Source organism: Camelus bactrianus, chromosome 3 (assembly GCF_048773025.1).
Source record: "Camelus bactrianus isolate YW-2024 breed Bactrian camel chromosome 3, ASM4877302v1, whole genome shotgun sequence".
Lineage (NCBI taxonomy): Eukaryota > Metazoa > Chordata > Mammalia > Artiodactyla > Camelidae > Camelus > Camelus bactrianus.
Window position 1 is genome coordinate 102,895,841 of NC_133541.1, and position 13,921 is coordinate 102,909,761.

At 40.9% G+C, this 13,921-nt stretch overlaps 1 protein-coding gene across 2 annotated transcripts in view; it reads left to right on the plus strand.

The window, feature by feature from the left end:
* KCTD16 (potassium channel tetramerization domain containing 16) overlaps positions 1–13,921 on the plus strand; it is a 245,208-nt gene that overhangs the window by 3,409 nt on the left and 227,878 nt on the right. The gene's annotated exons all lie outside the window — the stretch shown is intronic.

Genomic DNA, 13,921 nt, shown 5'->3' on the forward strand with positions numbered 1-13,921 from the left:
TTTCAGCAGGTCTGGGAGTTGGGGGAAAGTGAATTCCATAAGAAACATGCTTCCAGTTTTCCTCTGTTCTTATTTTAAGGGAAATCCGTAAATTTTGAGGATTAAAAATACCTAATTGTCTTCAAATATAAAGATATGACTGACTTTCTTGGGCTGATTTTCGCCTCCAGTTATGTCTATTCATTTGGAGATGGTGCTGGGAACCTTGGTGACAAGGCCAGTGGGCAGCCAAGTTGTTCTGTCCTGGCTTCTCACACAGTCGGTTTTGCGAAGTGCAGACACATGGATGGTGTAGAAAGAACAGCCTGTGGAGGAAAATCAAATCAGCTGTCAGTTCAGCAGCATGCCGATGTGTTGTAACAAGCTCTGTTATTCGGTCCAACATCTCCATCGATGGTCTTTATCGATAATCTCTACCTTCCTGTATCTTGGAGCTTAGTCGCCAAATCCTGCTCTCTTCCTTCTGGTCAGTTTTCCCCTGGTTTACAGATAAGACTAGCTTTTTAGCTTTCTAGAAAGGAATCTGACCTTATCTGTGATTCTGCAGGACAAATATCTTCTAACTTTTTTGGGGAAAAAATGTATTTTAGAGTTTAAATCTAGGTTTGTGATAGTTATCTTGTTCTCCAATTTCTAATATTTGAAAACAGCATCTTAAGAAGCTTCAGTCAAATCAAACATACCAGCCATACCCATACCCCCTCAAAAAGATCACACTAGATTTCTAATCACTTGCTTATCTCAGTGAGACCCAGACCTGAGAGAATCTGCCTGCTAGCTCAGTGACATTTCTGTGTTCATCAAAGACTCATCCATATAACACTCTGTCCTCTTGATCATATGATTGCTTCCTTCTGTGTTGGATGGCTGAGAGCAGCCAAGGAGCAGCTAGCTCTCCATCACTCCGTGGACAGGCTAGCACATACATCCAGCAACTTGGTGTTGCATGGCACATATGTTGTGTATGATACACTTGCCCTTTGCACCCAACATCCAGAGCTACGTGTTAACTCTTCCTCTGTCTGAGGACTGAAAAAACACACAGCTGGCTTTCTAGGGCACATAACAGCCTCTGTGCAGCTGCTTATCCATAATTATTTAATTAGAAGCTGCCAACTGTGCCTAGATAAGCATTAATTCATCAAGCTGTTGTGGTCGGGTTAATGGGCCAAAACTGTGGGAGGTGCTCTAAAGCAGGGAGTTGACCATATGCAGAGATGCTCCGAGCCTCGCCAGTCAACCGACTGCAAGCACCAAGCCACTGCATGCATTGCAGAGGGTGCGGAGGGCTGGGGCCACTGGTGGCCTGCCAGATCCGAAAGGGCAGCCTGGTCCCCTGGAACACACCCATCCTATCCTCAAAAAGCCCAACCAACCAACAGATGCTCTTCTCAGGGGAACTCAACTTCCCCTGGGGTAATAAAAATATCTATAGGAAAAATACAGATTTAGGTAGATAGTGACAAACTTCTTAGAGCCAAGGAATTAACTCCAATTAATCAGACTCTTCTAATAACCAAAGGGTAATACAGAGTCACTTTGCCTGGGTCCACATCATAATATGAAATGAACAGTAAGAAATGAATACATTGCATATGGTGGTTGACAGTCATGGGGAGAGACCTCTTCCTCTGTTTGCCTAATGTTCTTCCAAATTTTCCAAGGGGAAATTGGGAGACCTGTCAGTTATTAACGGGTTGGATTCTTGCCCCATTTAGTCTTCATGTGGACCTGAAATTGATGGTCAACGTCAGGTAATCTTAACTGTTTAATTAATGCAGAACAATGAACAGTTAAAGTCAACAGGTGTTTGTGTGTGTTCAACAGCACAGTAAGAAATGTGTTCGTCCACTTGGCTTACACACCAAAATACAGTATGTGAGATACTACAGATTATGATTCACTTACCAGCAACCAAGAAAATGTGCATGCTATAGGAACATCAAAAAGAAACGTCTGTCCTAGGATTGCCTCGCAAAGTATTTTAATTGCTTTAAAACAACGAGAAGGTACTTTTCCTCCTTTCCCACCCAACTAGCTAAATAATTACATCTCTTTTCTCTCCCGGTGCTATGTAGAAGGCAATGCCATAACCATGAGAGAAAGCCTGCTTGAGTCACCTGTAAGTGAAGTGCAAGCTAAGTAATTTGGAAAAGAGAAGTTCTGATATTGAACCAGATACTGAAGCGCCAGTCACACCGTTTAGGAAGAAAATCACAGGTGCAGGGACATAAATGAACCTCTTATTCAGAGCCACCTCCCCATGCCCTAGAGAGCGGGAAGGTTGTTCTTGGTTGGAGAAGATATGCACGTTTCTTTAATTCTACTCCTGAGTGAGTTGCTTCAAACAAATGCCTGAAAGCATTCAGATTCAAAGGCATTTGCCTCTGATAAAACTGTGATAACGTGGCTACAAGTAGGGAGTTTGTCATAAGATCCAAAAACATAAACCTTGAGTTCTGTAAATTGTAGATAGAGATGCCGATTCACCGCCTTTTCAATGGATTACTGCTTATATGTGCGGCTCTTTTTTTAACTTTTTTCCCCTTTACTTGGTTTCCTTAAATTTAAAGAGTTGTTTCCACAAAAGTCTCTAATTTCTGTACACAGTGTGGTATCTTTAAGATGGTTGATTGAGTTGGAGTGTTAGAGAAAAGTAGATCCAGAAATGATTTCTCATTCAAAGCTCGGCTGCATGACCTTACATTGGGAGGGAATGTGTGGTTCTGGCCACTTTAAGATCAACTGACCCAACGTTGCTTTTAAAACGTTCAATAAGAGGGTGTGTTTTTAGGAGGGGAGGGTATATAGGTCAGTGGTAGAGTGCATGCCTAGCATTTATGAGGTCCTGGGTTTAATCCCCAGTACCTCCATTGAGAATAAATAAATAAACCTAATTACCACCCCACCAAAAAACAGGGTGTGTTTTTTAAAGGAAAACAGGAGGGAAGGCATCTGTCTTGAATGATTCCAGCTCTCTTTCTCCTGAGTCCTTGAAAAGTTACCAACGACAACTTCAATTTTCATTACCCATAGAAATGTGATGTTAGTACATTCACGATGGAGCCGCACAACAGTGAAGGCAAAACGGTGGTGGTTTGGTTTTCACCACACCCCCCCTCCTCTTTCTGTGATGTTTTTCTGTCTTTTCCATCTTAAATGCTCTCTTTTCCTCTTGCTTTCATTATTTCTGCTTTGAAGTCCTTTCTCTCCATGCCATGATCAAGACTTGTCAGTAAATATTCCCTTCTGTCTTTATATGTAGAATATTCTCAAGGCATCATATTACTTTTTTTTTTCAGTGATTTTCGTACATAAGACACTTTTTAATAGTTGTGGATCAGGTGACTTTGTATCCCCAAGGGAGTGTTCTTAAGACTTGAGCCTTCTTAATTTATTATTTAAATACAGAACACAATCTCAGTCTAAGGCTTCATCATGAAGCCAGTTTAGACCTCTACTGGGGCAGATATCAGATGGTGATGATGATGATAATGGGCAGGGATGATGGGTACCATTTTTATCTTATCTCTTTAAGATGCTGTGCTCTGACCACTAGGCTCAACATAACCGTGATGTAAGAATGTTAGTAAAATACCCTATTATACTGTTTCCACTCTCATGCCAAGCAAGACATACTGCCTGAGCACAATTCCTTGTGGGAGATGATTCGGGTAGTTTCTTCCGAGGCCCGTGGCATCCCTGAATGGGCTTGGCAGCAAGAAAAGTGCCAGTACATGGGCAGAAAGGAGCGATCTCTGTGATTGCCCCCAAGTGCCTCAATATGTTAAGAATATATATATATACCATGGAAAGAGAAGACCAAATGTCTCCGACAGCCTAATGAGGTTTGGATCTTATCAAAGGAATTAGAAGTGGAAATAGCTGAGAGTGTGCCACAAAGCTCCATTCGGAACATCTCCAAACGCCAACCATGGAGAGGAGTGACTGTGCATAGGAGAGAGTGCCAGTCCAATGCATTGAAAACAATTCTTCAGAAATTGAGAAGCAGTGCTCAGTTTCTGCATCATAGCTGACTGTTGCTCTTTTTCTTTGGTCTTTGCTACAGCTTTCCTCAAATACTGCATTTCTTGGCAAGTCAGCTAAAACATTTTTGTACAGAGATTTTCAAATGCATCCAAATGTAGAGACACCCAGCTCCAAAAATTACAATAATCATTACAAGACTAATCTTGTTTCATATGTATTTCTACTTACTTTCTTTTCTGTCTGCACTGGGTTATTTTGAAGAAAATTTCATACATCAATCAATTCATTCATCCACCAACACTAATACTATATGTTTCTAAAATAAAATGAATTTTAAAAAGCGTCACAACACCATTATCACGTACAAAATTAATAATTCTTTAATATCTTTTAATGCCTAGGTGGTGTTCAAGCTTCTTTGATTTTTCACGCTATTTTTTTAAAGTTGGCTTGTTTGAATCAAGAGTCAAATGAGGTCCACGCATTTCTCTGATTACTATTTCTTTTCTCTTTCAAAATTAAAAGAATGCATAGAACATAAAGCACAAAGCGGCAAAATGCATATCTTCAGTCTCTTCTAAGCTTTCCCTCCCTCCTTTTCTTTCTCCCTTCTTCTCTCTCTCTCCCTCTTTCTTTCTTTTCTTTTTCAATCTCTTTGTTAGAAGCAGCTCAGTTGTTTGTCACAGCAAAAGCCTAGCATTCTGGGCTTTGCTCATCTGTCTCTGTGATCTCTGTGATGTGATGAACACATTTTTTTCCGACCTCTGTATATTCTGTAAGTTTGTTTGAGCTTAACACCTGATTCTAGAGGCTTGATCAGATTCAAGTTCAGAATTTGTCGCAAGAAATCTTCGCGGGAAGTCTATTTTTAATTTGCTTTGACAGATTGAAATGCTTTATGCTTTAGGGGCAAGGGGCATCGTTTTCTTGTCTTTTTGCATGCTCATCATATGGACAGATAGCAACTGGGATCTCTTCTCGCCATTGTTCAAGCTGATTCTAGTGATACAACAAGCCGTACAAGAGGCCCCTGTTTTTCTTTCCAGCCTTTCAAGAGCTATCTAGCATTCCACTGCTGTTCTTGTCGCTAGTCTGGGCTAGCATCAGGGTGCAGGGAACCTACCAAGATGTGCTCTGGATCCTGCTGACTGGGAGGAAGTACCGTGTGGGGTGGGAAGGTTGCTCCTGGCTATTCCACTTTTATATTCTTTGATTCTTTCAGCTGTGCTGAAGCTGCATGTAACTTGTGATATATGTTTCTCAAACCTCTTCTCTCCTTGAGTTCCTTATCTCAGCAAATGGCTTCATTAGTTGCCTAGTTTCCCTGTTGCCCAGGGAAGAATGAAACCTGGGTGGCCCCTCTTTCTCCCTAACCACTTCTCCAGTCTCCAGATCCTGTTGGTTCTTTTCCTTCATCCGTCTCAAGTCCATCCATTTCTTCCCATCTCCACTGACGCCAGTCTGGCCCAGGCCGCCAGCATTGCTTTGAGAAACTGCCGCATAAAAGCTGAAGTTGCCCTCCCCACCCACATCTGGTGTCGTCTCCTTGGGGCTGTTCTTCCTGCTGCAAAAATGATGAGAAAACGTGAGCCTGACCATGTCGCTCCTTCCCGTGAAATGACCTCCAGCCCTTCATGAAATGACCTCTGATTCTGTCCCCAGGCTCTTCTGTTGCCATCCCACCCCTGGCATTTTTCATCTCACTATACGCTATTTCTTTCAGGTCCTAAATGCTGTTATGCACTTGCTTCTTCCGTTTTGTACGTGATGTTCCCGCTGCCCGAAATTTTTCCTCCACCTTCTTTGATTACCCAAATACTTCAGGTCCCAATCTAGAGGTTACTTTTTCTGGCGAGCCTTTCTAGCCACCGTATCTAGATTAGGCACTTCTGGTCTTTGCCCCATGGGACCCTATTTTCCTTTACTGTGGTACCGATAATACCGTATTACTTGCTTATTTAGCTGTTCCTCCAAGGTTACACTGCAAGCTCTGTGAAGATGGGAACTGCGTCTGTCACCTTCATCATGATACCAGGCATAGGACCTGGCAAAAGTGGAGGCACTCCATCAATATTTCTCAAAGAAGGAAGCTAAATGCCCACTGCAGAGTTCTGTTATGGTCCTAGGTGCCACTGTCTTGGATCTACCATTACATTATCCCTGAACAGAAGAACTGGGGAGCAGTGATGATGTGAATTGATAAGGATAATGGCATTTCCTAACTTGCACTGAGTTTTTCTGGCCCTGGGCTAAGCACTTTACAGACAAATTCTCACCAAAAGATGCTCTGCTCTTAGCACCTGCGCTGAGATGCTAGCCCCAGGGAGCCGAGGAAAACACTTACCAGCAGTGAAGTCTCCTGTGCTTTCCTTTTAGTTGGTTCACCCAAGCAGGAGCAAACTGAAGCTGGGGTGGGGCCAGGGTTTAAGGAGCAACCCAAGGAGGGACTTAGGATTCAGACAAGTGCTGCAAAATTGAGCAAATATCCACGATAGGGGAGGAGCTCTGCTAGAATGCCACGTGTGCGGGGAGACTGACCAGGCTGCCTTCCTAATCTTCCTGCCAAAGGACTCGCTCTCCCCTCCCTCTCCCTCCCAGTGAGAAGTGGTCATTCCTTAACGCCAGAGGCATCATGCCATGGTGGCTAAGAGCCTGGGTGTTGGAGCCCAGACTGCTTGAGTGTAAATCCCTAGCTGCTGCTTCTTTTTTTTTTTTTTTTTTTTTCAAACCAAACTATGGTTTATTGATTGTGTTTCAGAAGAGAAAAATCACACCACCACTACCCACCCCCTTCTCAGCATTGGTTAGTATTACTGCAATAAATTTCCAGTAAAAGCAAAGATACAACACATGTACCTTTTAGAAATCTATTAGAGATGGCCATCTTTAGCACTTGGAAAATGGGATCCACATCCTTTGATCCCCAAGTAAGCCTTTTTTTTTTTTGGAGGTGGAATTGAAGCATCAGTGCTTTATTTATTTATTTATTTATTTATTTATTTATTTATTTATTTATTTATTTATTTATTTATTTATTTATTTTATTTATTTATTTATTTATTTATTTATTTATTTATTTATTTATTTATTTATTTATTTATAAAACAAAGTTTATTCTAGGAAGAGGAACTCACTGCCTGGCTTTGATCACAGGAAAATGACTTTACTTCCGTGTCTCAGTTTCCTCACCTGGGAAATGGAGACGGTAACAACGGTACTTGCTCACAGAGTTGTTACGAGGACTGACGGGGCTGTTACATATAAAGTGCGTGTGCAGCAGCCGGAAGGGTTGGCATAGAACGGCGAAGACCTCCGGCAATACCGGCGTGACGAGAGACAGGCTTCCTGTAAGTAACTTACCTGGTGCTGTCTGATAGTTCTCTTGGACACTTTGTCCAGTCTGTTGATTCTATGCCGATTAAAAACAAACAGGCAAACAAAAACATCTAGAAGTGGCTTTTAAAGAGGAAATTCAAGCTCTTCATTTTAATTGAATCTGAATAAACATAAAAGCAAACACTTCCAAAGGCTTCTGATTCCAGTAACTCTTTTCTTCCCCCAAGCAATTCCCTAATGGAAGTCATTAATAATGGCTTTTCCCTTCACCTTGTTTTCAAAGCGTGGCTTTTCGGAACCCAGGATAATTCGTGGTAGAACTGAAAAGTTAGAGTACAATTTAAATTATATATTCAGTCACAGCAGAATTAGAATAACCTTTTATGAGTCTCGGCCTAAGGAGTCTTCCCCTTCGTGGTGACAGAAAGTGGTTATTGAGTGCACCCACGACAATAAGATCATTTAAAACGCTCCAGAAATGAAAACAAGACATTCTGTTTCGCACTGTGAGTAGCTGTCCTGTGTGACTTTAAAAGGAAATAAGAGCTAACAGGGCTGCTACTGTGTGACCCACCCAAACGCTGCACCATGTGAAGAAATTCATACTTTTCTACTTTTATTCATCATTCCCATCCCAAAGCAGAAAGTTCCAATAACTTCCACACCCCCATTTATAGCAACCTTTTATTCTGAACATATGGGATAGAATGTGATTGTGAACTAGTTACGTGGATGAAAATGGGAGGCAACCCATTCTTTATACATAACATAGTGCACTCTTAAGAGATTTTTCAGGCTGCTGTAGATTCTTCTTTGTTGTTGTTGGGCCATATTTATTCTTTTTTTTTTAACAGAGGAAACTTTTTTAAAAATCTATTTTTATATGTAGTAGCTAACATTTGTAAATCTTAAACTCTCAAATTTATCCCTTCCCACCCTCTTTCCCCAATAATCATAAGATTGTTTTCTATGTCTGTGAGTCTGTTTCTGTTTTGTAAATAAGTTCATTTGTCTTTTTTGTTTGTTTGTTTCGATTTCACATATGAGCGATCTCATATGGTATTTTTCTTTCTCTTTCTGGCTTACTTCACTTAGAATGACGATCTCTAGGTCCACCCATGTTGCTGCAAATGGCATTATTTTTGCTGCAAATGGGATTATTTTCTATTTTAGGCAATACTGCAGACAGTAGATCAACACTGCTGGGTTGCTATACAGAGAAAAGGAGAGCTGGGCTCTGGTAATGGTGATTTTTCTGTGAAGAGAGTCTTGGAACAGCAGAGAAATTCTAGTGACTGGGATAAGGGAAACGGGGCACGTGCCTGTTAGAGTGTGGCAGAGGCATAAAATCAAAACCAAGGGAATTCTCTAGACTTGGAGCAGTGTCGCCGAGCCCTTAACAGAAAAAGAGCTGGTGGACAATGAGAGGCACAGGCACTGGTCAGGCATCGTGGCACGTTTCCTTACAGCTTTAAGCATTCAATTATTCAGATGGTGAAATTTTCCTAAGGGCACGTGCCTGCAAATTCACCCTGTAACACAAATGGAAAATAGGATTTCATTTTCCTTAATTTGCTTTCTAGCCAACTAGGTGAAATATCTTTTTTTTTTTTTTTTTTTCCTTTAAGCAGAAGGATACCTGTGTAGGGTTGTACAGCTTGTCAAGCTGCAATGAACTGGCACGATGCTCATTTCTCTTTGCATAAGGAGAGCATGCCTTGGAAAATGAGCAGTGTTGCTTGGCTTTTCAGGAGCCTGTGGTCTGGAACAGTAATGACTAATGATAAGTGATCAGTATGTTGTGTGATACTTTCAATATCTTAAAGGCCATTTTCAGGCCTTTGTATACCCAGCAATGTGAAATACTTATTTGTTTGGAAAGATCTGATTGCTTTACACTTACTGAGAACCTGCCTTCCATAAGGCACCTTTTTGTGTTTCATAGGATTGTCCAAGTGGAGTGGGTAAAAAATATTAAAAATATCGTCCGTGTGCAAACAGCTGAAATCCTGATTCACAGAGTCCTCAGGCTAACGATTTTCTAGGACTTCTCCACAATCTGCCGGGGAAGTGATTCACAGTGTGCACAGACCTCATGGATTGGAAACTGCAGGCCCTTCAAACCTTCCATCATCTGCATCCTTTTACTCAGAAAAAATAACAAAAACACATCGTGCTGTGCAATCTAGTTTTAGACCAAGTTCGTGCCATCCCTTCATCAGAATGACCTCCTTTAAGAGGCAGAGTGTGGTCTAGCCTTAGTTACTTATACAGAATTCTGTTTTTACTTTCTGGCCATGCGAGTACGTGTCAGGCCCCGGGACCTTGCTATGCCTTTGCTTTTGTGTGTGTTGGGTTCCTAAGCATCTCTGCAATGGTTGGCTCGTCCACGTCTTCTAGAATCTCTATCAAGCACCTACTGTGCACCTGAGGCTGCACGCAGTTCCAGGGATTCACCTGTGAACAAGAAACATATATGGTCCATGTTTTCAGGGAGCATATGGTTTAGGGAGAGATGAGACTAGCAAACGGGCAATTTCAATCTTGTGTGGTGGAGAAGTATAAATTGATATGAGGATAGAGAGGGAGATCCTAATCTGAACTTGGGAGATCAGGAAATTTAACCAGATTTTATATCGTTGCTGAGAGAGGAGGAAATTCTGAAATCTTTAATGCATCTGTTGACTGTAAGATACTAGCTGGCTGATGGAGTCATAAAAGTTATATCTAGGATGGCTTAAGAGAATCCTAAGATCATTAGCAACCATTTCATTTCTCATTTAATTAGTTCCATAATTTCCAGTGAGAATGATTGTGCTTACTCCAGGAACCAACATCTTCCTTTTTAAACTCTTCTTCAGTGTTCCCTTCCATGCAAATCTTTGTCTCACGAAAGTGTGTGTGCAAAATCAGAAGTCAAATGATAGCCTCAGATGATCAGTAGTCAATTTTAAAGATAGTTTATAATGATATCTGTGGTGTCCTTTTATAATGATTCTCAAAGTGGCGTCATTATTATTATTTTAAGTTTAAGGGTTCCTGATGTACCTTGTCAATCTCACGCATAACTCTTTTTCAGTAACTACCCCAGTGCTGAACAGACAGGATGTCTCAGTAAGCATTTGTGGAATGAATGAATAAATTCATAACACCACATTTTAAAGGAATAAAGAAATAAAATGTGAAATTTTAAAGAATGAAAGGAATACCATGTTAATTTTGTCTGAAAGGAATTAAATGTAAAATTTTGAAGAAGTAAAACGTAAAGCAATAAAACACGAAATGTAAAATAAATGAAAATGTCATTTTTGTTTGGTACTTACTTTGTTAAAAGTGGATGCACCCTGTGAGCGACAGTGTAAATATGGTTGAGTTTTCTAACAGCATCAGACTTACCTGGATAAAAACCTTAGTCCCATGCCTTCCTGTTGGGGCGCTCTTGGGTGAGTGTTTTAACCTCTTTATACCTCAGGACATTCATCTGTAAAAGGAGAACGAGGAAGCTTCCCTCATGGCAGTATTGGGGGGATTAAGCCAAGGTCACACCATCCTGTTTGCTCATGTCATTAATATCTGCGCACTTCACCTCTAGGCTCTTTTTGTTCGTTGTACAAATAGTATGTTTGGACCTAGAGGAAGAAACTGGGGGAATATGGATCTGTTGGAGCTGATCTTGCCCACTCACTATCCAGACAAATGTCAAGCTGCTTCTCACTGGTTCCACTCTGGACTAATCGCACACACACTTCATGACTTTAGAGAAAGGAAAAAGGCATCACGTAACACATTCCTATAGTTCCCTTGGTGTGCTCACCTCTCCTGCCCCTTTCTGAAGGCACTGGTCCATCCATAGTGCTGTCACATGGCCTTCTGACAGTTCTTACAGTAGGCTAGTCTGCCGCCCCCCTCAAGCCGCTGCACTGGTGGACTCTTCCCGCCGCTCCTTGCCCGAGTCAGGCTTTAATGGGTTTTCCTTGGAAAGGCCTCCCAGCACTACCCCAGCAGAAGGAGCCAATGTCTTCCTCATCGTCCAGCACTGTGTTTCCACCATAGCACTGTTCACACGTGTAAGTATTTGCTTGACGGGGTCGGGAGCTAGGAACTCTGTCCTGTTCTCCTGTAACCCTAGCATCTAGTGCAATGCCTGGTGCGTGGTAGGCACTCAAGAAGTTATCTTTTCTCTATCTTCCTTACCCCACCATGTAAAATTATCACAGTAGGATTCTCTCTCATGCTGAGGGCAACTAATTTTATATATATATTATTTTATATATATATATGTGTGTGTGTATGTGTGTGTATACACACACACACACATATACACACACACGTGTACATATATATAATATTATATACAATCTATCTATCTCTGGCTAGTATTGTAGAAACAAATGACAGAAACAGAAAATGGCAAATTAAACCTTACAAGAGAGGATAAAAGAAAATGTGGACAGAAGTGGGGAAACTGGCTTTGATTCATCACGTACCCTCTCCAACACTCGGGTACCTCAACTGTATAACAGGAGCAGTGAAACTCATAGGACATTGAACAGCAAATTATAGGACACGTGTCAAGTGACCCGTGTTGCTTTATTAGCCATCGGTTGTTAAGACAGATTTTTATCTGAGCTTAAGTGAACGTCCAGAGAATGTCTTAAGGAAAGGTAACTCCATCCAAGAAGAGAAAGGCTAAGTCTGGTCATTTAGAAAGTTGTTAAAGCATTTGGATACTCATGGTCAAAAAAACCCCAAAAAGGCTGAATAGGACTGCAGCACCAGCATTATCATTATATAAGACTGAGTAGCATAGAATCAAAGATGTGTTGGGTCTGGGTTGGAATCCTCTGCTTATGAAATGACTGTGCACCTGTGGTGTGAAGGCACTGGCTAAATGGACAAAAACAAACCCCTTACTGAAGCCCTGTAAACTGTGATGCTGGATGGAAGCTTGCAGTGAACCTTTATGCTAGGAAGTTTGCCAATTTGATTTATAAAATCAGAGCATCCTGGGAAGTAGGGAGCTCTCATGATTTCATGATTCAGTTTCCTCTCTGAGTCTCCAGGCTGTAAATGAAGTCCTAGGTCGAAGCTACCATACAGAATCTTTAAAAGTGACACTTTTATTGAAGTGGGAATTGGGTGTAAGATGTTTCTCCCTACTCCTCCTTTTTTTGCTTTTTCCATGGTGGCTCTTGGGGCAATTTCAGGAAACTTAAGGCTCAGAGTAGCTGTTTGAAAACTTTAACCCAGGCATTCTAAACATATGGTGAATTTCTGTCTTTTGAAAAATTAGCTTTTTACATTTTTGCTCAGGTTCTCAACTGTGCATTCCTTTCTACTTTTGTTATTTTCATTTGACTATGTTCAGTTCTCAGGACAAATCTAAATGAAGGATGGACTGGAGAAAGGCAATTATTAGAAAAGATAAAGAGCAAAACTAAATGAATTTTGTCTCTATCTTTGGTATATTATGGAGAAAGTTACCTTAATTATCCACTGTACGTTTTGTTTGTTTTTTGTTTTTTGTTTTTTGTTTTTTGTTTTGTAACAACACTAGCGATGGGAGTTGTTGCTAGTGAAAGAGAGCATGGAAAATGGTCATCACAACTGACTTTACATGCTTTCTCCAAGTAGTCTGGAATTGTTTTATATATTGTGAATAAAGCCTGAGGTTAGTATATTATTTTATTAGATCAGTATAATGTATATTTCCTCCAAAAAGCTTAAGGGACTGTGGTAAAATCTCTGGTTGATATGGTGCTTTCTATCCTGACAACAAGAATTAATTGTAAACAAAATCTATTTTGGGGGTGTTTGCAAATAATCCCTCATACCAGCGATATTCTGCTGTATAAAAACAGCAGGAACACTTTCTTTTTATCATAGCTATATTTTCATATTGTTTATAGTCTGTGATTTGCCTTGGTAATTCGCTTCCTTTTATGGGAAAACAAGTTTTCTTCCAAACAACCAGATGCAATGTAATCAAATAATTGCTGTCTTAATTTGCTGCTGAAATTCTCCTGAGCAGACAGAAATAAACTATAGGTGTGCAGTGGCGTATATTTAAATTCTGAGATGCTAACCATAATCATAGCCATCCTTTATATTTGAATTCTACATCAGGTGTCATGTCCAGCATTTCTCATTTAATCCCCATGAAATCTCTATGTGAAAAACTGAGGCTCAGGGAGGTTTAATGTGCCCAAGGCTGCTGTTAGTGGCTGCTTCAGAACTTCTGTATGGGAGACACCTAGCAGCATTAAGTTAGAGGAAAGTTCATTTACTCATATAAAGAATGAAGTGATTCGTGCCCACCCAGGGACGCCAAAAGAAAAAAAAAAGAATGAAGGTGAAGGTGGACTGATGGAAATCATGGTGTGTGATGGGGCTGAACTTTAAAATAATTCTCCCTACTCCACAGATCCAAGTTACTGCTCTGCGGTCTCATAATTGCTACAAGCAGAATTCAAATCCCAATTGCCCCAACCCCAAATCCGGCACTTGTAACTGCCATGCAACACCACAGCAATACCAGATGGCGGTCCTGTCTTTTTTGAGCTGCCAAAAGCAGCTCTTCATAGGAGCTGACTCC